This window comes from Pogonomyrmex barbatus, unplaced genomic scaffold (genome assembly GCF_055798465.1).
Source record: "Pogonomyrmex barbatus isolate J1 unplaced genomic scaffold, ASM5579846v1 scaffold10, whole genome shotgun sequence".
Lineage (NCBI taxonomy): Eukaryota > Metazoa > Arthropoda > Insecta > Hymenoptera > Formicidae > Pogonomyrmex > Pogonomyrmex barbatus.
The window spans coordinates 101,107-127,214 of NW_028297099.1; the positions used below are offsets into that span (position 1 = coordinate 101,107).

The window sequence follows — 26,108 nt, forward strand, 5'->3', positions numbered from 1 at the left end:
TGAAACGAAAATATTCAAATGTATACTCCAACATTTGTTTGCGTGATTTCGCTTGCTATTACATAGAAATGTAGGGTTAAATTGTTTGTATTTCCTTTTTTTTATCCTTATTAAATTATAGCTGACCTGAATTACATTTTAATTTATTTTAAAAAATTTTGATCTCGAACCATTCTCAATCATCTGAAGATCGCACGAGGTCCCATCTCTGGTTGAAGAGATTCAGTTTTCTGACCTAAAAACGGACTACCGACCGCGCTAGCGCAGATAAGAGTTATAGACCGACGTTGACCCGTTCCCCTGTGTTCTTAGGGCGCGTTCGACTCGCAGATCGACCCCACAACGTCGATCTGGGAGAGCAAACACAGTCCGTGCCGAGTTCCCCCTCTTGACCAAAGATATTATTTCTCCTCTCAAACCTCAGACGTAACAGTCAATTAGATTCTATTTTTTAACTTGATACAACAGATTTTTTTTCAAGCGCGCTCCTATACTTAACACTCCTTTTTTATCTTTTTTTAAAAAGATAATTTTTTAACGATATCATGCATTTTAGTGTTAAGCATCTTTTCCTGTTTGAGAAGCGCGCCTATGCTTGACTTTTATATAAAAAATATAATTGACATTTTTTTCTTATAAACAATGTTTTTGTTAAATATAATATTGATTAATACCTATGATATTGTTACGCTAGCGTGAGTCTTCTGCGGCCGAGTGGAATCGAGCCGCAGTTTGAAACAAAAGTGAAACAACGCACCCGTTGTCCCGCTCTCCGGGACAACGGGTGCATTGTTTACTTTTCGGCGCGGTGACGCGGCGCATGGACGTATGTCCGCCAAAATTGTTTTTGTAGTTTGGTTTGAATAAAACCTATGTACTTTATTAAACGGTGTTGTTTATTCCCAAACATGGCTTCCTAGCAGAACACGTTAAGTGAGAACGTCAGTGTTCACCGCGGACGTAACAATATTTTGCTTAATATATATTGTGGCGGTCACTGCCGCTCCGTCCCGCCAACAAGTGCGCCTGCGCGCACCGTCATTGCAGGCCCACGCATCACAGTGATCCTCGCGATCGCCGCTAGATGGCCAACCGCATAATCACTTACTCGTGCGCAAAATACAACTTTGACGGTATATAAGAACGGCTCGCACTACCGCTCGAACCTCAGTGCACACCAAGCCCGTCCACGACTAGGAATTGTACTTTGAGGTCCAGGCCCTTTTCGGCCTAACAGCCATTTTTGGCTAGCGTTACTGACCAGCACGCAGGTCCTATCTTCCCCCCCCCCCAGTGGCCGACCACGCCACAAGCAGGGATGCCATTTCATATACGATTGCAGCTACGCTACAGCACGTAGAGGGAATAGACTGGCACGCACGCACGCACGCACGCACGCACGCACGCACGCACGCACGCACGCACGCACGCACGCACGCACGCACGCACGCACGCACGCACGCACGCACGCACGCACGCACGCACGCACGCACGCACGCACGCACATTCACATATACGTATACGGAGAGAGATTATTTAGGATCATAAAATATTTTGACAAATAACAGAACCCTGAAACAGAATCCTGATCTCTTTCCGTGACACACGCATACATACAATTTTCATATTATATTTCTATTTATCTTTTTCGATTTTTTTGTCTATTTATAATTGATATGGAAATGTGTGACGAATCAATCAAAAAACGTAAACAAAGCTTTATAAAAGTTTGGCTTACTGATAATAGATATCAATCATGGATACGCGAAATATCAAGTAATAATAGTCAGTATTATTGTAGCATTTGCAATAAGAATTTTTCATGTAATTCATTAATTTCTCGCCATGCAGATTCTGCATGTCATAAAAATAATCTTAAAAAAGGATCATCATTACCTAGCAATGATGAAAAATAAAAAAAAATATCTCAACCAGTTTTTCCACAGAAATGGTTAGATATCGAAGAATTTAAATGTTGGTTACATGAAGTACCTCCTAACAATGCAAATTATCTTTTTGTTCCATTTGCAAACTATTACTGGTGGTTTAGCACAAATATATCGTCACGCAGAATCCAAAGCACATTTAGATAATTATAAAAGTTTCATTGAGATAAATGAAATCAAAATTTGCAAACGGAAGATAATGAATCACTTTTGTCGTTTGATGAGCGTAAAAAGTTAGCAGAAATTAGATATGCCACATTAATTGCCGATAAAAATATTTCTTATCTTTGCAAACTGCAAAAGAAATTCTTCATTTTTTTCAACATATAGGAAAAAATCCTAATATATTAAAAAGCATGAGTATGGATCGTACAAAATGTAAAAATATTATTACAAACGTTTTATGCCCAATTGAAACGGAATGTGTCGTCAACAAAATTCAGAACACAAAATTTTCAATATTTATTGACGAAACGTCTGATATTTGTAATACTAAATGGATGATTTTTATGGTACAATACGTTGACCTGGAGACATTAGATGTTCGTTCACAATTAGTTAAATTAATTAATATTAATGCCAAAGATTCCAACGCAGAAAAATTGTTTCAAGCATTTAAATGTGAAATATGGAAAATGAAAATACCATTTTTAAATATTATAGCTCTATCATGCGACAATGCATCTGTCATGATAGGAAAATTTTCATCATTTAAAAAAAAATTAGGTTGTCCACATTTATTAACATTTACATGCCCTTGCCATTCCGCCGCATTAATAGCGCATGCTGCATGTAATAAAATACCAGAATTTTGCGAAGAATTTTTACGAAAAACTTCTAGTTTTATTAACAATAGTCCCAAACGATTATCTGTTTACAATGAATTTTCTGAGTGTTTCCAAGAAACAAATCATAAATTTATAACGACACCCAACTCACCCCCCCAATTACTAACAATTTAATATTGTATAATTGTTAACATTATTAAGAGTCCCCGACCGATCAACCGGGCGCCGACACGGCGATCCGTCCGCGATCCCACCGTCGAGAAAAGCCCGTCGAACAGCGGACGCGGCAAAAACGATGATCACGCGGCTTCACGTGCGCACCGCGTGAGATCATAAACACACGGTGAGGCCACCACCGCCGGCCCCGCTACCGACCGCGCCACCGAACATCCTCGCGGAATTCCCGAGCGCGTTCGGCGAATTATCGCGGATATTCCGACGAGACATCCCCCGGAAACTACCCCGACCCGAGTCCGGCCGACCCGTTCCCGACGAAACCCGACCGATGGCCGGCTCGGGTATATTAAGCGAGTCCGGGAGATAAACGAGACCGATTCCCAGCGAGACAGTGACCAGTCCGACACTGCTCTCGATATTCCGAATCCTCTCTAAGAAAGCGATCCAGGGTGCTACCTATCGTGCCAGGAGCTTCTGGCCGATCGCTCCTCGAAAACTATCCACCAGCGCACAAGTAACTCACAGGTTGAGGAGCTTCTCAACCTGGGCTCCACAAAGAAAGCCCTTGTGCACATCTTCCTTTGACGATCGAGAGGCAGGGAGCTTCCTGCATTCGAGCCGTCATAAACCTTACACACAGCTGATCCGTCATATCAACACTCACAGCTGATCCGTCAAAACGCGCCGGCCGAGATCCCCGCGCCCCGTCGCGCCCGCGCCGCGCCTACCGAAGAACGCGACTAAACACGGAGAACCGACCGCGAGCAAAAACGATTAGATATAATACGTGGAAACCACACGTCTTTTCGCCGTACCAACGGCGAAATAATCTGTAAATATTGTAAATATAAACCCAGTCAAGCGTTGTAAATATAAACATAGAAATCTCAAAAGACACGATAATTTATTTCTCGTACCGAATCCTGACAAAACCGATCGACGCTATCCTGCAAAACCGAGCGACACGGAAATAGAGACGTTTTAAATTGTTAAAATTATGTATAAATTGTGATACACTGGCTTTCTCATTACTTATGTGTAGGAAGACTTCTGGAATCTTGGGGAACAATTAAATATTTTTTGAACGAAATGGTTGTAAGTGAAAAAACACAACGTGGAGAACATCTGTTGTCTATAATGGGTAATATTGAAACAAAAGTCTATTTTCTTTTTTTAAAATACGTTTTAAATTTCTTTAACGCATTCAATGCATTTTTTCAAGCATCAGAAACACGAATTCATTTATTGCAGCCAAAATCTTTACAGTTTCTTTTTCAAATTTGCTGAAACTTTTTAAAAAATGAATATTTAAAACCTTTTTCTGTAAACACAGTTTTCTCTTTATCAGAGAATCACAAAATTCTTCATAAAATTAATTTAGATATAGAATGCGAAGAATATCTTTACGAATTATTGATGCAAGGACACGAAGAGGCAGTTACAACTGTTCGAAAAAATTGCTTGATGTTTTATGTAACTGCTGCAGAAGAAATTCGTAAAAGATTACCGATAAATAATAAATAATAAATTTTTATTAAAATTACAAGTTTTTAGACCTTTTGTAAGCTTATTCAATACTGATAGAGAAATTTCATTTAATGATATTTCTTTTATAGCTAAAACTATAGGTAGTGTTGATGAAGATGCTTTAAAGAAAGAATGGATTGCATTGCCATTAGATTTTACAATGGAAGAGAAGCAAAATCTTTCCAAATTAAATTTTGATAATATGTGGAAGGAAATTTTACATCCAAAACATCTAAATAATATTACTAAGTATCCAAATTTAACAAATGTTTTGAATGCTGTTCGATCACTTCCAAATTCAAATGCCGACCCAGAGAGAATGTTTTCCTTTAAGTAATTTAAAAACAAAAAATCGAAATAGATTATTGTCGGCTTCCATTAATGCCACGTGCGTTTTAAAATCAGGATTAAGGGCGAGAGGAGAAACATGTTTAAACATGATAATTGAAGAAAAGTATTTGTCTCTTATGTCAACAGATAAATTATATGCTAATATTGCTAAAAAAAAAAACGCAGTACTTTAAGGCTACATGCCGTGAATGACAATGAAATTGCTGGTCCCTCGTGAGCAGGTTAAAAATGTTAAATATTAGATTATTAGAATCTTATCCATAGTAGATATCACGCTTAAAGAGAATAAGCGTGTAAAAAATCTTGTTCACAGCAGACATCACGCTTAAAGAGAATAAGCGTGTAAAAAATCTTGTCCATGGCAGACATCACGCTTAAGAGAATAAGCGTGTAAAAAATCTTGTCTATAGCAGACATCACGCTTAAAGAGAATAAGCGTGTAAAAAATCTTGTCTATAGCAGACATCACACTTAAAGAGAATAAGCATGTCAAAAATCTTGTCCATAGCAGACATCATGCTTAAGGAGAATAAGCGTGTAAAAAATCTTGTCCATAGCAGACATCACGCTTAAAGAGAATAAGCGTGTAAAAAAATCTTATTTGCGGGAGATATTATGAGAAAAAAAAAAAAAGCGAATTTGTATCAGTAATATGTATGCGTAATTATACATAACACACACACACGCGCGCGCGCGCGCGCGCGCACACACACACACACACACACACACACACACACACACACACACCCGCACGCACGCACACGCACACACGCACACACACTCACGCACGCACGCACTGCGGACTTTGGGATCTCCTGAAGGCTCTCGAAGGCTCCCGGTTATTTTACCTTTTCTTTCTCTTTCTCTCCGGTGCGGGCTATTTGGGACCTCCTGAAGGCTTTCGAAAGTTCGCGGATTCTTTATTTACGCATTTCTTTGTCTGTCTTTCCTAGTTTCCTTTTCTACCCTTATTATATGCGAAATTTCTCTTATTTTATTTTTTTCTTTCCTCCGTAGTGAATCAAACAGAAGTACCGTCTTCTAAAAATCTAAAAACTGACCATCTATTAAAACGACTCCGTCGTCATTATAGTGGAGCCCGGCGAGCATTCAGAGTCAAAAACAAGAAAGCAAAACGAAACAATTTACCGAATCATTACTGTTAACCTCTTCTACTACCCCTCTTGTGTTCCTTTCCTTTTCTCTCTTAATTAATCTCTTTTCTGAATATCCTCTCGACTTATTTTCCCAGCTTTTCCCCGAGTTTTCTACCGGTTCCGCTGGAAATCCGTATTATGCATTTGACTCTGAACCTATCATCGACTTAGAAATCCTATCTCCCGGTCCTTTTTCCAATGACGGAGAACTCCTGTTTCCTAATATCGAAATAGATTTTCCAGAATTATTTGATCTCTCAACCCCTCTTCCAGAACAAATTCAAGCCTACTCTTCTCCTTAATTTTCCATTATACACACATACATATTAATTAAATAATATTAATTTTTCGTTTTTATTAATTTAAGTTTATTCCCAAATAATTTTGTAATATATTATCAGGTAGGATCATCGCTTAGTACACTCTTACACTTACATTCTACTTGAAATCCTACCCAATGGCCGCCGAACGACTGTAACACTCGCGATAACATACATGCACACTACTCGCTTACATCATTTCTCTTGCTTTTCAAGAACATGTGCAATATTAATCATATTAAATTTCAATTTAATTTTAATTTCTCTTTAGAACCCCTCGTCTCATTCCTCCTATCCACTGATTGCACGAAGTCTACCCATAGTAATAGGAATTAAGTTTCTTGACTAGAAAATAACCAATCGCACGTCTATGGAATAGTGTCATAGCGTTCTCGCGTCGCTGACTTAGTGTCGAGATTTATCAGTGCGCTTATCAGGATTTGAGAAATCACGTTTCTCCATGCTTGGCTTTCGAAAGAGCAGCTGTTCGTGTCCTTCCAAGCCCCATTCGTACTCCGTTTGCAAATTTTAATTCTTAATTCTCAATTTTTCAATTCAATTTTACTCCGGGCTGGACGTAACATTACGATAAGCCAACATTGATGCCAGTTTGGACCTTACAAATGGCATAATTGCTAGTTATTTCAATTATTTAATAAACTGGATGTTTGAAATTCATTTACGCATCGATATGAACATGGAAAGAATAATTTGAACATCTTTAATATACAATTTTTAGGAAAATATCTTTTAGCTTTGTTACGTGCTTTGTACTCTACAATTCCTTTCTTTCGAACAATTTTGAAAAATCCGTTATCCGCGAAAAAACGTTTTAGCTAATAAATGAACACTTCTCTCTTAATTTTCTATAAGTAATAAATACGTGTTCGTTTCTGTTCGATTAAGTCCAAATTTTGACGTAGGAGATAAATAAATTTTCTTTATTATGTACTTTGATTTTATTTTATTAAATAATTAAGTTAAAATGAAATTTGTTTAACTCTTTTATTAAATATAATCTCGATCATTTCCGTTCACCAAAAATCATTCACGAGATCCGATCCCGAGTTAGAAGAATTAAGTTCCTTGACTCAAATTAGCAGACCGACGTTCGCATTGTTCTTGAGGATAGCGTTAGGCGTCACAACGTAGTATTGATCTGATATCGAGAATCTTAAGATACGAACGATCGCTTAATACGTGAATAGCGAAAGGATCTGTACATTCTTCCTTAACACTCTCTTATTCCCGCCAAATTGTAATTGTAATATCGATAACTTTTTTAAATTAAGAATTCTGGGATTTGGATGTAACATTTCTATTAAACGAGACGCATTCGAATTTCTTACTCCTCTTTGTACAAGATATGATTGTCTCAAAAATGTAATATAACATCAATTACTTTACTAGTTGATGCAAATCGTATAATAATTAAAAAATAATAGATAAAGTTATTATCGATAATGTCCTTTCTATTTCTATTAAGAATTTGAATTAAAGTTACAATCTAAATGATTCATTAAATATATTTTCACATTGATATCAGTTACATGACAAATCATGTGAACATTGTCTCTCAAAGAAATGATATATTACCTAAAAATAAATTAACATCAACCAATAGTTATTATATTGTTGCGGCCGTGCGGTGTTCCGCTCGGCGCTGTTCCCGAGGAATCAATCAATACCATTCAATGAGAGTTTTAAGTGAGGATCGGTCCTTGACAACGCGTTGTTCTGCGGTTGTTATGTTTTGGTTTACGGCCAGATTCCGCGGCAGACGGACGGTGCCAATGTATCGATGGTCAAATAAAGAGCGTGTTTTTCTTAAAAACTGTGTTCTCCTTTCCGGAGGTGCTCCGCCGAGAACCGCGAACGCGACAATTTTTGGGGGCTCGTCCGGGATTGAATTTTTCGATCCGCGTGGGTATGTGAGTGATAATGGCGGAGGACAGACGGAAGAGACGGAGACCGGACAAGAAGAAGCGACAAAACGGAGAGTGGTTTCTGCTAGAAAGAGGGTCTATGCTCGAGCGGAAAGGCCGGAGGCATCTTCGAATTTAGAGGAGATTCTTCGCTTGACGCTGGAGGAGCTTCGCTCTCTGAGGGAGGAGTGCGCTCGACGGGAGACGGAAACATCTTCGATGTCCGAACCGCAAGAAGAGATTCCGCAATGTCCCATATTAGGCCAGTCGTTTTCAAATTTTAATTTCGGTTGCGGAATAAAATTAAAGCCCGATACGTACGGAAAGGTTCAATGTATTGAGCAACATATATTGAAATATAGACACATATTTTACATAAAACAGTGTCCAGCAATTTATTTAAAGATTTATATTTTTAAATTTTCATAAATATTTTTTTGAAATTGCTATCACGTATCTGTCCAGAAGTTGATTCTTTCCGCATAATTTCCGCTCAATTTGACGACAGGCTAGAAGATACTTTCTTTGCATTTGTAATCCTACTTTCTTTGCAATTGTAATCCTACGTATATGTGAAGCGACATTTCGTTTGTGTCCGATACCCGTTGATGCCAATATTCATGACTGGAAATTCGTGTCAGTTCCGCGAAATTCTTATCTATGGTTATATACTGAGGTTATATACCTCAGAACCATACGATTACGTAAGATCCGTGAGCTTGATTCCGCGAATTTAACGTATGATCCAACGGGATTATCGTTTCGATCGGCATGAGATTTAACTCACGAAGACATGGCGTCTTGTGAGTTCAATCGCCCAAAGCGCTGGTGGATTTAATATTGCGCAAAAATTTTAATGCGGGCGTTCTCAATGTTACGGCACATAAAGGTCGCGGACACGATTCGAATGAACTTACATAAAAAAACGACGCGAAATGTTCAATTTTAACAATTCACAATTCCGACAATTTATGCTCTCCCCCTTCTTTCGTAACCACACAAATTTATTATGAACGCGGAACTTTGTGAACGAGCGAGTTTCACGACCGATGAAATGCAGTAAGACGCCAAAATTCTTCATCACAACGTGATCTCGCGTTGGATTTGACGAGGAAAGCGCGTGCTACCGTCATCATGCTACCGGAGAGTTATGAAATTGAATGCTTCCAATGCTTTCTCGCTTCATCCGATATCGCAGTTTATAATTTTAGTACTTTCATGGTGAGACCTTTGTTCGACGGAATCGTGATACTCGACTCGTAAAGATGTGAATCTTCACACTGATTAAATATTATGTATTATGAACGTTCACGTCATTATAGTCTTATTTATAAATTTAAAAGCAGCCGCAGAAAGTAGAGGAAGTTACAGCGTATCGTGTAGTATCGAATTTCGGAACGAAGGACCATCACTGCTCGAATAAATGTCCGCGATGCAACAACGTGCCGCTGTGCAAAATCAAAGATGCGAAACCTGCAAACGTTCGTTCTACAGAATGCGTGTTTCGAACTTATCATCTCGCGATAAAATTGTACAACGGGAATATCGGCGAGTATTTGTAATTTTGTTAGACTTTGCAAGGGATGCAGTCGAATAATAAAATCATCAAAAAGATACGAATATGTTTCTTTCTGCGTTCTTTTTGCAAACTTTGTAGTAAAAAACCAATATATCATCTTTATCTATATACAAACTCTTTTTCGTGAAAGTATGTTCTGCTGGTGAGACCGTCAAAGATCATTCTGTAAATGCAAGACAGGATGACCGAAATAATATGTGTGAACAAGAAAGAATGCAAAAAGGGTGAAGGGCGTTCATGTTTTACGATTTCATTGATCCGTCAAGATGAATTAATCAATACCAATATAAAAATTCACCTTTCAACTCTATGCGCAGTAAAGTTTCACTCAGATAATTTGTATAACGCGAAAGCTTTCAATTTATTTATCGATTTAAGCGCTCAATTTTTTATCGATACATTGTTAAAAATCATTTCGGATCAGAACCGCAAGTAATTTAGAACGAGACAAAAATTAGTCTTAACAGTCGCATGAAATTTATCGACAATATTAATTATATGCTAATGTGCTTGCCGGGATTAGCGAAGGCTTTAAGATTGCCGATTGCCGATAATTAGAATCAATGGCCAAAAATATTGACGGAGAAGTTATGATTTTACTGATTAATAATGAAGAAGACAGAGAAAGTGCATATTACACACTTAAATTTCCTGATTATCTTATTAAAGACGTCGAATTATTGCCTTTATGCCTTGTATTATTGCAGGGACAAATTTGAATTTGGTAGAATACTTGCCAGCAGTGCATTTGGAAAGTAATTTTAATATAACAAAAAATATGTTAAAAATGGAGAAAACGCCTATGCATGCAGATGAATTTTGACAAATCATGTGGATTTCATGAATGATTAAAAATTACACAAGTTAATACGGAAAATCCTAGGAATTCTAACACAAATATGGAGACAGGTGTAAATTTAGAGGAAAATGTTCCTAATCGGAATGATGAAACAATTAGAGAAAATAACACTAGGATTGAAAAAACATGCTCAAGATGTACAAACAGGCAAGATGTACAAATCTCTTCTTACGGAGGTTTCGGTTTTCCTGTTTTCCTTAATTATTCCAGCAAACTTCTCCTAAGAATATTGGACGAATTTACCGAAAGGAACGGTGCTGGAGCGGGTCCAAGAAATCCACTTTCAAACCCACTTCTGCAGGAACTGATCCTCGCAAAGACGATGCGAGACCATTATCGTCGCTGGCGCGTTGTATTTGCGTTCGTTTTGCACCACGCGCGTTACAATCGTCGGCCGGATGACAGACTCACTTCATCCGCCTCGCGTGATTACCAAACCGCCAAATTCAGTAGATTCCATCAAAAACAACGAAATCGCGATGTTCGAGGAGAGTGAGTCGAGTGAATTGAATTCGTGGGTGCCTGACGGGGAAAGAAAGCCGGCTGGGACTTAGATACTCTATTAGAAAAGTGATACCTAGTGATATAAATGGTATAAGAGAAATTCACTCGTCAGAAACTCCGCTACGTCCAATTGGGAAAGGCCACGTCGATCTTTACACCTGTATATAGGTAGCGCGAAGATAGGTGGGCTAGGTAGAGATGGCGACTTTAGTATTCAATATTTTTTACGGAAAATTCCGATAACAACAGATTCAAATAACAACTCCTGACCAATAGACTGATATATCCCCTTAATCAGCTATCAAGCTTCTTAATTTAAATTTACTTTTTGAATACTATTCGTGCACTCCTCTATTTCACCTTGCACCTTGGGTCCTCCAGTCTCTTCTATTATGCTACAGGCCTTCCTTTTCTATAGTGAGGTCTCTTTATTACCCGAGGAGTACTACTATTATTAATCTCGATTAGTATTTAGAGTCTAATTTGATAAATATATAGAAAAACGGAGCGACCTCCGATAACCTTGACCCTGACATATGTTGTCAGAGTAATTACCCTGAGTGACCTTGAGAAGGTTTTAGATAGCGATAAGTTTTAGATAGCTGTTCGTTAAAAAGTTATTAACGAAAAAGTGAAAGATAAAGTAAACAATTTATTCATCCATAATTTATTATAATCGAATCAAACGAATGATACTGATTAATTTCGCATATTTAAATACTATATCAGAAAAATTTTTGCATGATATATTATCTTTCACATACATATAATTTGATTTTTATTATTTTTAAATTAAAGATACTACTACTTGAATTTTAATTTTTTTAAATAGTGATATATCAAATCTTTCATACAATTGAAATACGTAATTTGATTAAAGTGGACTTATAGCTCAATGTTTATAGGACTATAACTTGGCGCCAATTATTGATATCAAATCTTTTATATAAATTTTACATTATTACAATCATTTAAGTTGGCAATGTGGAAATAAAATTTTTTTTTAAAGAATTAAGGCTAGTATCATTTGGATCAGAATAGGAAGGAAGATTCTTCATTAAAAATTCAAATTTTTGTTTAAAGAATTAAAACTACTACCACGTGGGATAGAATTGTAACGACACCCGACTCACCCCCCTCAATATTAATAATAAAGTTAAGTAGGCCCCGACCGATCAACCGTCGGGGCTTCGACACGGCGATCCTTCCGCGATCCCACTGTCATAAAAATTACGTCGAATACCGGACGAAGCAAAGAGGAGATCACACGGCTTCACGTGCGCGGTGCGTGGATAAACACGCACCGATTAGGCCATCGCCGCCGGCCCCGCTACCGACCGCACCACCGAACATCTTCGTGAAATGATCGAGCGCGTTCGGTGAATTATCGCGAAGATTCCGGCAAGAGCATCCCCTGGAACTACCCTGACTCGAGTTCGGCCGACCTGTACCCGACTACTCCCGACCGACGGCCGACTCGGGTATATTAGGCGACTCCGGTGAATGATCGAGACCTATCACCGGCGAGACAATAAGACCAATACTGCTCTCGATATTTCCAATCCTATCCAAAAGCGATCTAGGGTGCTCCCTATCGAGCCAGGAGCTTCTGGCCGATCGCTCATCCACAGCGCACAAGTTTTTCACAGATTGAGGAGCTTCTCAATCTGGGCTCCGAAAGCAAGCCCTTGTACGCACCTTCCACCGCTGACAGTCAAGAGGCAGGGAGCTTCCTGCATTCTGAAGACCACAGCATAAACTGACAGATCGTACGCACGACGAAAACAGTTGATCCATCATAACAAACGCGTCGAAAACCCCTCGCACCATCGCGCCCGCGTCGCGCCTATCGTGAACGCGCCGAATTCACGGAACCGACCGCAAGCCGAAGCGATTGTACGATTCACGGAATCCGCGCCGCTTTTCACCGTACCAAAGGCGAAATTCCAGACAGCTACATGTAAATATTGTACATAACAAACATTGCTACATGCAAATATTGTACATAACAAAAGCTCAGTCAGCCAAACTGTAAATATAGACCGATAATATATAAAATAAAAGGAGTCTCGATATTTTATTTCTCGTTAACAATCCTGACCATATCCGACCGACGCTATCCCGCGAAACCCGAGATAGAGACGTTTTAGAATAAAAAGACTTTTCAATAAAGATACGTACTACTTAGGTTCTATTTTCTTAAAATAAAAGATATTGCCTGTTAGATTTTATTTTTTAATATATATTACTTGAATTTAGTAGAATAACGCAATTTTTATAGTAGAATTATAACTTGGCGTCAGTTATTGATATCAAATATTTTATACAAATGATATCATTCGAGTCGAGGCAATGTGGAAACAAATTTTTTTTGTTTTTTAATTAAAGCTAGTACTATTTGAGTTAGAATAGGAAAACTCTTCAAGGAATACAAAGATCACAAAGATACTAGCATTTAGATTTTATTTTTTAGTTTGATCACAACTAGAATTGAAATTTTTTAAAAAGGTAATTTTATAGTGATAGCAATAATAATAAAATACAATACGTATGATGTTATGGCATGTAGATATTAATGTTGTTTTTGTATATTTAAACTTTATACTTACGTTTATACTATATTTTTTCTATACCTCACATTTCAAACAAAATAATTCTTTTTACAGATTAATATTATAGCTGGTGGTTGACTAAAATGATTAAAATTATAAAAATTATAAAAATATAAAATTATAAAAATTATAAAAATTTTATTTAAAAAAATTTTTTTTTATAAAGAATGCAATAACTACTCTTGATACGTTTCTTATCATTCCTGACTTTGCTAAAGAAAAGAATTGATTCAGCTTATTGGTGATCGGATTGTATTCTTAAAAAGTATATAGAATAAAATACCAAAGAGTATTCAACAAATTAAGTTAACAGAAGTATGTTTTAACTATATTAACTCTTAATAATTGTAATAACTTTATTTCGCTAATATTATAAAAGAATCATCATTTTTCTATTTGCATTATTTTGTTTATTAGGTGAATATTGATAATAAATTTACTATCCCATTATTAATGATTGCTATTGTAGATACAAGTTCTTCGATGAATAATGAAGTTAGTATATTAAATTTTATAAAATTTTATTAAAATTATTAAAAACAGTTAGTGTACTGTTCATTATACAGCATATATATTTTTAAGTCATATTATACCTAAGACAAAAATTAAAACATTATGTTTCTTATATATTATTGTAGTGGGAAAAGAATTATGGAAGTAGGGAAGAACAAGATCTCTAATAGATCGCAGGATATAGAAAAAGGATATAGAAAGGGATACAGAAAAAGAGAAACAGGAATAGAAGAACAGGATAAAAGAGAATCATACATCCAAAAGACTTTGTCAATGGTTTGCAAAAATACAATATCAAAATCTGGTTAGTCTATTTATCACCACTTCTCTCATTAATTATTGTTGTTAACTATAAAATAACTTTTCTTATTTTTAACATTAGACATAATTTTTTTATTTTACATGTTTCATTACACTGTGTTGTACCTCGGATGGGCTACAACGTTAATATTAGGGATAATCGGGTTCGTTAAGCCTAAGGAGTTGGGACTCCGAGCAGGATCAAAAGAATATAGGGATCTTCTTGAATTCATTAACACGTACTTTTTTATTTTTAATTGATTTATTCTCACAAGTGCATAGATGCTTAATATATTAACGATTATACTTTACACACGGTTAAACATCGTTGGGTGACTCGGTGCGTATCGCGTTATTCTGGCGGCCGACGACCGAATATGTCACCTGAGATGCCGATAGTACGGCTCGTGGGAACTTCACTACGAGATTCGGTAATATCTCGTGCGATTATTATAAGTCCGATTCCGGACGACACGTAGTATTTGACTCTCTCGACTCTATCTTGTATCGATTATATAGACTGGTCGATGCCGATTAGCATTCTGATCGGTTGCATCGATTGATCGCGTGATATTGATTGATCAATATCACGCCTGGTTCGATCAGCAAATTGAGGAATTTGCTGATAAACTTTTCGCAAATGTTCGCAATGTTCTCACGCGATGCATTTCTGCGGTCTTTCAAAAGACTGATCGCAATTTTGGCGATTACACATTTATGTCGTCTTTCAAAAGACTTTTTCCGATTTCATCGGAAATTTTAATTTCCGATTAATTTTGTTGCCATGCGGACTACTTTTATTATTAGTTGTAGATCTGACTACAACAACTATATATTAATAAATTCTTATCTCATGTAATTTAAAACAGATTTTGCAAGAATATATAAAGAGTGATGCTGTATTATTTTTTTATAAACGGCATGGCTTCCTAAATGCAGAAGCAAGAGGAATTCTCTTAGATATTATAACAAATTACATGCTTAAAATAAATAACAAATACGTAAATTTTTAAACATTTTTAATATTTCTAATATAGAATTCTATGTGTGATTCTGATAATTTATTTTATACAGGCTCTCTGACGATTTTGGATTAATTAGCCAAAAAATTTGTGAAGTGTTTCTTACTGAAACTGAAGTAAGGAAGTTTCTTTTTAAAATAGTTTTTTTAGAATAATTAAAATTATTGTTTTGTCAAAATTATTGCTTGCAGTATGTATTGTCTTCAAATTGTCTTTGTTTTCTATATGTTTATTTTTTTATTCTGTAGGATATCTATTACTATTTGCCATATACAAATGGACCATTTAAAAAAAATGCTGCTGGAAAACGTAGATAAGGTACAAAATACCAAATCATTATTAAAAAAGTTAGTGTCGCATGTCCCTTAAAGAAAAATAACAAAAACTCAGAAGAAACTGAAGGTCAATCTTCGAATCAAGATAACAAGGAATGGGTTTTACTTTATTTATTTGCTTGTATACTATAAATTCTCTCCGTATGCATGCGTGTGTATGTAAAGAAATCTATTGAGTGTTTTATTGTATCTTTTTGTGTAGAAAATGATGAAACTATTGAAATAGCAGCCCGATGGTTAAAAATTAGCCGTGAACCAGATATTTTGAGAATTTGGAAAATTACGTATGATTTCAGGCAACAAATGCTTGTCAATAAGAAAACTGACAAAGGTGCTCCTTTGCCAGTAAATTATTATGAAATTATTATGAGGAATGGGATATTTCAGGTTATACTCTAGTATGTACATTTTTTACTTTTATAAATTTTTTTATATTTTCTATTCTTTCTTATTAATAGAAAAATATTAATCTTTTTGTATATAATAATTTATTTATATCTAATTTATATATTAATTTTAATCTTAACTCATCATACTTTCTTGTATGGTTTATTACATTCTGTTCCATGAGACCTCTGAACTTTTCATCTCATTTTTATTTAATTTATATTTTTACACTTGTTATTTAAGAATATGTTATTTAAAATATACAATCTGAATAAGATACTTATGATAAAAGTAAATTGACAAAATGGATTTAAATTAAAACTATTACAAAATAAATTGAAAAAAAAAAAAAAAAGAAAATTAGGAAAATAAGATACTTCAGGGATCCATCACACTGAAATGATGAACTACAGTTTTTTTTTCTTTAATGTTAAAAAAAAGTTTGCTGAAAATATTCTGATGGAAAATAGAATATCATAGCCAGTTAATATCATAATAATTTTATTTTGAAATAAAGTTCGGAAAGATTTTACTTTTCCAGCCGATTTTCACGACCTATTCCTACTTATTTTCCCTACCTGCTCGGCGGACCATTCAACGGTTGTAGAGTTCTATGTTAGTGCTGTTGATATCATATTATGTATAAGGTTCTAAATAATAATTAAAAAACATTTCGAAACAACTTGATTTTTAGCTTTTGCTCTGGATTTCATATATGTTACAATATAAATAGCACTGAGACAGCAAATGAAGACTATTAATTTCATTGTTCGCCAAACATGTTCGAGTGATAAGAGAAAATAAGTGAACATAATTCTCAAAAATCAGCTGAAAAGATTAAAATTCTCCGAGCTCTATTTTAAAGTATTCTTTAGACATATTTTTTGAATGTTGCTCACTGAAAAATTATCTGTGTTTTCTTTATTAGCTTGAACTCAACTTTCGCAAAAAAATATCCAGAAAAAGAATTTACATTATCTTACATTATTTGCTTGGAAATGATATATGCCTCTTTTGGAAGAATTAAAATGAAAGCAGAAATTAAAGATATACATGGAAAAAAATTATTAAAAAAATTAAATGATGGAAAGCTATCTTCAGGTTTGTAAGAGTAGTTTTCACATTTTTATCTTTCTTTTTATTTTAAAAATGTTTTTATAATTTTTATATTTTATTAGAATTAGCATTTGCTTTGACATTATTTTTATCTCATATGATTACACCCAGAGATAAAATTAAATGTCACTCTGGAGAGACGTTAAAAGCTAATGTTACAGAAACTCGGAATGCTTTTATCTTCCACGCAAGTATAAGATCATTTTATCTATATTAACATACTGTTTTGGAAATTTTATATTATGTATTTTATATTTCCTATGAATTTTTTTATAATTATTGGATGTTTACAAAAAATATTAGAAATAAATTTCCTCCTTATAATGAAAATATGTCATATTCAGCTCTATAATTATATTATTATATTTATTCAATAATATATTTTCTTATAGATAATACAATTATATATTCTTGATAAAATTTACGATCTTCATGATCCATTTGAGACAATTATATTGAATATTAAGTAAAATATGAAATATTTTGATTATAGGGAGGCTACATATCTGTGGCTCCTTGCATTTCTTCATGAATATCTATTATTATTATCATGTTTTATATTCATAATAGCTTTTTTAATGTTATCTATATTATCTATATTTTAACATGCAGGTGTCTGGAGATCTAATACCTGCTATAAAAAGAAGACAGGAAGTAGCTTTAAAACTTAATAAAAGGGTTCAATCCTTTGTTGCTGTTGTTGGAGTCCCTTTAGAGAAATTTGATATATGTTATGTTGTTATAGACAACATTAAGTACAGATTTGACAGCATCGTGAAGGCATTTGACATTTGTTTTAAAGCTATACATTCTCTTAACACCGAATATCCGTATGAAGCTAAAGGAGCTTGGCGTTTTGTTTAGCAAACATTGTATAAAATATACACTCGTTATGATAAAAAAAATTCTGCAGTAGCTACACTGGTTAAATCATTTCAAATTCTATATAATACGTCTACTTCTTAAGTTGTTTAAAGTTCAATAATCTCAATTGTGAAAAAGTCTGTATAGAATTAAATTAAGCTTATTAAGTTTATATATAACTGTTATGATATATATTATTATGTAATAACTGAAGAACTTAGTCAATGATTCATAATTCTCATTTAATGATTTAAATAGTTTTTATATTAAAATTCACATTACATGATTTAATAACTTGTTATTTATTCTTTCATTATGAGATTAACTTGCTACATATGTCAATGTGTTTCAGAGACCATTTTGATTACACATATAAAATAATTACACATATTACACATATTACTCTAATTACACATATAAAAATATTTCATTCTCTTCAAGTAGTGCTCTCAAATATCCTGTTACTTACTTATTAAAATATGTTCTTCATTGCGAGCCTTTAAATGACATTTAGTAAAATGTTACTCTCAAACAGGCGATAATTCACATAACACGACATTGTCTTTAGAAACAATTTTTTAAAGAAATATACTAGAACATCCAAATAAAAATGATTCTTCAAGTTTTTCAATAGACTTTGAAATAAATGAGAATAAAACTTTAGAAAATTTTGATATTACAAATTATGATTTCAAAAAAGCTTTGATAACATCTTCTCTTGCTTTCGTTTCAAAATATTATGCTTCTAATACTTTAAATATTAGGTGTACAAAAAAGTTCTGAGCTTTTTTTAGATTTCATACAACCGAAATAACAATTTAAATTTTATATATCTTCCCGCCCTTTTGCGGTTTAAAGCGTTGACATTTGGCCTTCTAAAATGCCATACGGTTTGGCGTTTGATGCACATAACCTCAAAAATCAATAGTGTTCACGATGGCAATAACAAAAGAGCATATTCGATTTTCCATCCACTTCGCGTTTCATCTGAAGAAAAATGCTGCTGAAGCCACTGCAATGATTTGTGGTGCATATAGAGAGAACACTAAGTCATACTACATGTAAAAGATGGTATCAAAAATTTCGCCAAGGAAATTTCTTGAAGATGAACCGCGTGCTGGACGCCCTCAAAAGATTGAAACGGACGAATTGCAAGCAGTGCTGGATATAAACTCTGCGCAAACTGGAAAAGAGCTTGCAGAACAGCTTGGCGTTACGCAGCAAACCATTTCCGTACATATGTTGGGAAAGGAAGGCAGATGGGTTTCCGCATGAATTGTCCGAAGACAACAAAAATCGTCGGCGTGACACTGCACTCACTTTGCTTTCAAAGTTCCAGAAAAAAGATTTTCTGCACAAAATCATTACAGGCGATGAAAAGTGGATTCTTTATGATAACCCTAAACGTAGAAAATTATGGGTTGACCCTGGTCACCCTTCGACATTGACGCCAAAGCCCAATATCCACGCCAAGAAGATTTTGCTTTTGTATCTGGTGGGATTGGAAAGGTGTGTTGTATTACGAATTGTTACAACCGGGTGAAACAATCACGGCAGACCGCTACCAACAACAATTGACCAATTTGAGCGATGCATTAGAAGAAAAGAGGTCATTTACTGACCAAGGACATCGTAAAGTGATCTTGCTTCATGACAATGCTCGACCACATGTTGCGAAAGCGACTCAGGACCATATCTTTGCGTTAGGCTGGGAACTTCTCCCGCACGCGGCGTATAGCCCAGACATGGCGCCTTCCGATTACTACCTATTCCGGTCGCTGCAGCATCATTTGGCTGATACACATTTCGTGAGATTTGAAGAGCTACGAAAATGCATTGATGACTTTATCGCTTCGAAGCCGGTGAGCTTCTATCGTCAAGGAATTCGCAAGGTACCCGAAAGATGGCAAAAGGTCGTTGATGCAAACGGGGAATATTTCGCTGATTAATATTTTTTTGTTTGTTTTTGAATAAAGATTGAATTTTACAAAAAAAAAGCTCAGAACTTTTTTGTACACCTAATAGAATTCATGTTCAAGAAATTGTAGATTCAACATCGGAACTTTTGACTAATAGATACATTAACTTATTAAAAAAAAAGTTTTTAATGTACTGCAAAGTTTGAATTGTAGAAGTGAAGATTTGAGGAACTTTCTTTTATGACTGTAAAAATATTTTTGACGGTTTACAAACCATCAAAGACTAAACGTTTTTAAAGACAGTGATTGTTATGTGGCTCTTATTAGCTATATTATTGGTAGTTTATCAACCAAGCACTAAGAGTAACAAAACAATAATGAATCATGAACTCGATATTGGCTAATATATCCCAATGAAGGAAGTCATAAAACATTTTATTAAATTGTTTTCAAACAATTTTGTCAAATTTAGAACATTTGACCAAAACAAATGAATCATTGACTAATGTTGTTCAGACTGAAACATGGAAAAAAAAGTAGCCAGTTTTCAAGGTAAAATTGTGATTCCACTTCTTTTTTTCGATGATATGGATCCAGACAACGTCACTGGATCACATGCGAGTAATCAATTAGGAGCTCTTTACTATACTATAGCATGTCTATCGCAAGAATATATGTCCAAGCTTGAAAATATTTTTTTAATATGTTTGTTTTTATCCGATGCTAAGATTCATGAAAATAAAAACTTATTTCAATCAATAATTAAAGACTTGATTGATTTTTAAAAAAATGGATTAATTACACAGGCCCACAAAAGAAAAAGTTGTCTGCGCCGTGGACTAGACTATGATATTCCTATGTATTTTGGCCCGCTGAAACCGAATATGACCTCAGTTTTGGCCCTACACGTCAGGATTTTTTTTTACAAAAATATTTTGGAAAATCCATTTAATCGTAGATCATTCAACTTAACATCAAACTCCGTAGCTCATTAAGCTCCAAACAGTCAAACTAAAAATCCTATAACATTTTCGTACTACTCTCGCAACCCTATACCCATAACGACGTCTCATAACGACGCCATAACACCATAACGCTAGGGTAGAACGAGGGATATATTTATTAGAATTATGTAACAACACGACTTTCTAGTGTTATAAAATCTATTATATTATCAATAAAGAATGTTGATGTAGAAGACGAGGAAATTGATGTCTGGTCATTAGTTAATAAAATGGAGATTGGTGAAGCATCTGATAAAAAACACGAGAGTAATGGAGGAACAAGTGAAAGCGATAATGTCGAAAGTGAAGACGAATATGCTCCAACGAGTAAGAAAAATCTCAGAACTCAACTTAATTTCACTAATTTGAATTATTATGATCGCAACGTCATGTCATCCTTAAAGAGATAGGACAGTCTTTAAGGGTTGTCAATTATCGAATGGACACCGCTCACACAAACCGAACAAAACACGCGCAGGAGTGCGGCGCATCTGCACGCCCAGAGCTCCAGGCAGTGACTGAACGCGGTAACTTTATAAATCAACAACTTGTCATCAAAACAAAACCGGGGTTACACCCCTACTGTCTGCTCAAGACAGAAATGTATGCGTGGTGCAAGAATTCAGTATCAGACTGTGAATTCAAACAATTATTCTGTCTCTTAATAAAAAGCATCTCTGAGATCAGTCGTTCTACAAGTTATGTTCACAGTCTAATATTTCCACATCGTTCCAGTCAAATTCATGATCGTATCCAATCTATGTTCGGTAATGACTGAATGTGTGTTCGTGTTCCTACGTATATGACTCTGGTATTCATGCAGTCTCGTTTTTAATTGTCTCATTGTCCGTCCGACATAATACGCATCACAGCTGCCGCAGCAGATTTTGTACACTACATTCCCTTTGGAATGTGCTGGTAGAGCGTCGGCTTACGGGCTCCTTAAAGTACATAAACGGGGATGCCCCCTCCGAATAATTATCTTATCAATTGATAGTCCTTTTTACAATCTGGCATCCTTCTTGAACAAACTTCTCTCAAGAAGTATCCCAAAGCTTTTAATACATGTAGAAAATAGTTTTAAACTTGCTAATGAGTTGTCTAGCATACAATTGACTGATCACACACTTGTTTCTTTCGACGTGATCTTTTTATTCACCAATGTTCCTATCGACCTATCAATTGACAATATTGCTAAGCGCTGGGAGACATCTCGAAGAACTGCGATATCCCTAAGGATGAATTTTCAGGTGCAGTCTCGTTTGTCCTAAATTCTACCTTTTTTATGTTTGACAATGTAGTCTAGCAAACCTTTGGAATGGTTCCCCATTGTCTCCGATCATAACTGATTTAATAAGAGATTAAGAGATTTGGAAGAGAGCGTGCTTGAGGATGTTAAGGCACATTTACCATGCAAAACCCGTGTACTTAAGTATAAATAAGTTGAGAGGCATGATCAGAGTTCATAAGGACGCTCTACCAGCACAATTTCCAAAAGGAATGTACAATATCTGTTGCGGCAGCTGTGATGCGTACTATGTCGGACAGACAATGAGACAATTAAAAACGATACTGCATGAACACAGAGTCATATACGTAAGAACACGAACACACATTCAATCATTACCGAACATAGATTGAATTACGATCATGAATTTGACTGGAACGATGTGAAAATATTAAACTGTGAACGTAACTTGCGGCTGATCTCAGAGATGCTTTTTATTAAGAGACAGAATAATTGTTTGAATTCACAGTCTGATACTAAATTCTTGGACCACGCATACGTTTTTGTCTTGAGCACTGTAATCCCGGTTTTGTTTTGATGATAAGTTGTTGATTTATAGAATCACCGCGTTCAGTCACTGCCTGGAGCTCTGGGCGTGCGGACGCGTTGTTGGTGTGCTGTTCGGTGCAAATCGCGCCGCACTCCTGCGCGTGTTTTGTTCGGTTTGTATGAGCCACATCCGATAATTGACAACCCTTAAAGAATCCTATCTCTTTAAGGATGACATGACGGTGCGATCATAATAATTCGAGTTAACGAAATTAACGTTAGTAAACATGTCGAATGAACATGGTAGTCTATCTTTATTTTTTGTATACACTAAGGATGATTCAAACTAGAGTCGAAACGTGTATTATGCATTTTTAAATGCATTGTAATAAAGAATATAAATTGCGCACCATAAACAACGCTGATTCTCATTGCCCGTTTACTACTATCGTAAAAAATATTAAGTAGAAAATGCCAAAGTGTTATTGTGGATTTAATTTTATCAGAAGTGTTAAATAATATTCACGGCTAAATTCTTTTATATAAACTAAATTTTAAACAAATAATAAATTTATATAGCATTTCTTTTAAATAAATTATTGTAATTATTTTTCAGACCATTAAAGAATAAAGATTTCGTTATCAAAGGAGATTGAAAAATTATTTCCAATAGAAACAAGCAGCACGTATTACATTTCCGGCTATAGAAAAGAAATATTCCAAAAATAACAAATCAATTACGTGGTAAACTTGATAAATATAGAAATAAAATACGGGATTATAAAAAGTTAACAGGATACAGTTAACAGATTACAATTCTACAGTTTACAATTCTGCATCTTCAACATCCACTTCAATATCTGCTTATAATAGCGAGTTAGAAGGTATGAACAAAATAAATAGAAATAGATAGACAGAATATATGTCATGCACTAACATCATATATATATATATATGGTGTATATTCATTATATATGGTGTATATATATATATATATATATATATATATATATATATATATATGGTATATATTTTTTCATATAACTTATCATTTTAATTTATTATTTTTTTTTATGATTCTGATTAAATGATTCTGTAATCCGCGAAAATATTTTGTGGCTTCAAAGTAATTTGTCGTGGTAATTGGTTGCAAATTATTGGAAAATAACCTCGTCATATAGAATCAAATTCAAACGTCTGCAAATAAAAGTGTCACTGACATTTTTACCGAGTGGCCTGTTCTAAAACATCCTACAGCATATACTTTAAAAGACGAGGATTTTTAATTTCTAAAATTGACATCAGAGGATTGTATTAAAAATTGGTCCAATTTTTTTTTTAAATACAAGGAATTTGTCATATGAAAGAAAATAAAATTGTAAACGAATTATGTTCTCTGCTTGAAGTACATGAAGTACATGATTTGACAAATGGTAAATTCATAAATATTTATCGATTAATAAAATTACTTAACTTTTATATATGTTTTATACATGTTTTTAGATGCTAAAGTTATAATACAAGTTCTTTATTGCCTCATCTAATTCCTCCTAAAGGAAGAATTCACATAAAACAAGAACAAGAAACAAGAAATACATAAAACAAGAAATTTTAAATCATCCATAAGTGAATGTAAAAATAGCATTATATTACATGTAAAGATATGCATATCAAATTATCGACATGTGTGCGTGCGTGCGTGCGTGTGCGCTCGTGTATTCGTGTGTGTTCATGTATCCGTGTGTGCGTCTGTGTCCGTGCGTGTGTGTGCGCCCGTGTATTCGTGTGTACATCGTGTGTGTGCCTATGTATCCATGTGTGCGTGCGCGTCCGTGTAAGCGTGTCGTGTGGGCGCGCACGCACACATATACGTACATGCATGCGCGCGTATATGTCAGATAAGGATAAACATATATTCTATCAATATTATTCATTATTACAAAAAATATAGGCAAAAAGTAACAAACAGCGTTATTTTCAGATACATGAAGATATAAATCATAAAAAAAAAAAAAAAAAAAAAAAAAAAAAAAAAAAAAAAAAAACCGAGCACAATATTTAGGACTAACTATACAACCATATGTAATAGTTGTTGGTCTTACTCTTGCAGAAATAAATGCATTCTATATTTGGATTGATAAGGTGTTATATCAAGTTTTAGCAGCATTAAAAGCAATTGATTTATTTTAAAATATTCATCTATTTGATATTCATTATCCGCCAGAAAGTGAACATATTTGGTATATAATTCAGCTTTTTATTTGTAAATTTTCTACAAAGTATGATAAAAAAATATCATATATAATGCCAATTATCAATACTTTTAAATTGCTTAACTCTATAAATGATAAGTAAGTTTTATGTTTCCTCTTTATACATTATTATATATTATTATAACATACTCCATCAATAAATAATTACTTTAAAGTTTTTGTGCAATTTAACAGAGATTAGTTTCCAAAATATTCTGCCATAACATATATAAGTGTCCGTGCTGTGATAATAATACTTTTGAAATTAAATATCTTATAGCACATTTAAAAATGGTGCACAGTGTATCGCATTCTATTTTTCTATGTAAACAGGAAAATTGTTCACATAGTTTTATAAATCTGTATTCATTTAAACGTTTTAGATACTAAAACATTCTAATCAGAATGAAAATGTTTCTATTTCATCTGAATGGCATCTACTTCTTAATAATAATAATAATAATAATAATACTTCCGAAATTCTAGAAGCAGATAATCAATTTGCAAAGTACATTAATTCTGAAGATTTGTTAACAAGAGAAGCTTGCGAACAATTAATAAATAATTCTTCAATAACGTTAAATCAATTTGATAATATAATAACAAAAAATGCTTTTATTTATTTCAAAATTATATTCCGATACTATTTTAACACGATTGTTAGCACATAAAATAATACAACATGTAAGCGATTTTTTATAAATTATCTATAGAAATTATCAAACATAAATATGAAAGTCAAGAGAATAAGGAAAATGTAGTATCTAAAATATAAAAGATATGTGCGTAATTTTACAAAGTGCTTTTGATGCGTTCAAAACTGAACACCAAACATTACAATATTTTATACAATGCGGTTATCTTATAATGCCTC

General features: G+C 34.4%; 2 pseudogenes; both read left to right on the forward strand.

Annotated features, from left to right (window-relative positions):
* The first annotated feature begins 8,207 nt into the window (after positions 1-8,207).
* Positions 8,208-18,617, forward strand: LOC148937827 (uncharacterized; annotated as a pseudogene).
* A 2,818-nt stretch (positions 18,618-21,435) lies between these two features.
* Positions 21,436-25,645, forward strand: LOC148937828 (uncharacterized; annotated as a pseudogene).
* Positions 25,646-26,108: the final 463 nt, after the last annotated feature.